Raw genomic sequence first — 1,215 nt, forward strand, 5'->3', positions numbered from 1 at the left:
TGTCCCCCCGGAACTGTCAGTCCCGTTGTTTTCTCCTCCAGATTGTTCATCCAGCCTGTCCTATCCAGACAGACCTGAGGAGACTGAATTTGCAATTTCATTAATTATCTGCTTTTATTCTAAAATTTATTTTCTTATACCTATGGTACTTTATTTTAATTTTTCACCAATTTTTACCACTTAAGTTGGATGCTTAGATACTAGATTTTGCATCATTCATATTAAACGCCTGTGTAACCCCTTTGAGATAAGTGTTTATATATGTGTTTTTGGTAGTTACATAATCTATTGCCAATTTGAAAGGATTAAGAATGACGGGGTGGAGTTTTGCCAGTCAATCAGGTTGTACCTTGATGAACTCATTTGGAGGTGCTAAGTAGATAAATAGCTCGCTGGAGGCAGGACACAGGCATGACTGACGATGAGCCTGATGGAGCTACACTGATGCAGCCAGAGCCCAGAGCTGGAGGAGCCACCTGGAGACCCATCCCAGCACTGAGATGCTTTTACCACCACTGGATCCATAATAGGACTCTACCCACTGACCTGTGATCTTCATGCATTTGGCATCATTGCTTGTGTTTCCTGAGAAGAGGAACTTATAGATTGGTATCAGAAATATCGGCTAATATTAGATTTATGGACTTGATCTGGACTGGGGGCTGGGATGTTTTCTCAATATTCAATTGCTCTTGTATATAAAGCACTTTCTTATACACATATGAGTGTCTACGAATTTGTTTCTCTAGTCTATCTGGGCTAACACAGTTTTCAAAGTGCATTTGTTAGGTAGGTTAGCTAGAGCTGGGAATGTCCGTTAATGCGTGCCCAGAGGGCCAAGCTAGGGGAACAAAGGAGTGGCGCACTGCACATGCCCAGAGGCTTGGATTCCCGCCGGTAGGCAGGGGTGGGCATGAACCTGAATTGGCCCACCTAGGCCTGGTGAATTCAACTCAGTCAATGGAGTTGATCAGGGGTAGTCCACCACGCCTCCCCGTGGAATCCTTGAAAAGGCAGAAGCCTGGAGTTGGGGGGAGAGCGAGAACTTTGGCGCAGAGAGCTTTGGCAAGACTTTGGGACACTTTTGCGTGACACCGAGCAGCTTCCAACCAGGCCGCCTGTTTGGGAGGAGCCCCACGGGTGCTGTGTAAACCTGAAACTTTTTCTAACTCTCATAAAACTCACTTGGATCACGAACCAGGCTTTGGCATGAAT

Source organism: Echinops telfairi, unplaced genomic scaffold (genome assembly GCF_000313985.2).
Source record: "Echinops telfairi isolate 266 unplaced genomic scaffold, ASM31398v2 ScPeMD7_5868;HRSCAF=6743_0, whole genome shotgun sequence".
Classification (NCBI taxonomy): domain Eukaryota; kingdom Metazoa; phylum Chordata; class Mammalia; order Afrosoricida; family Tenrecidae; genus Echinops; species Echinops telfairi.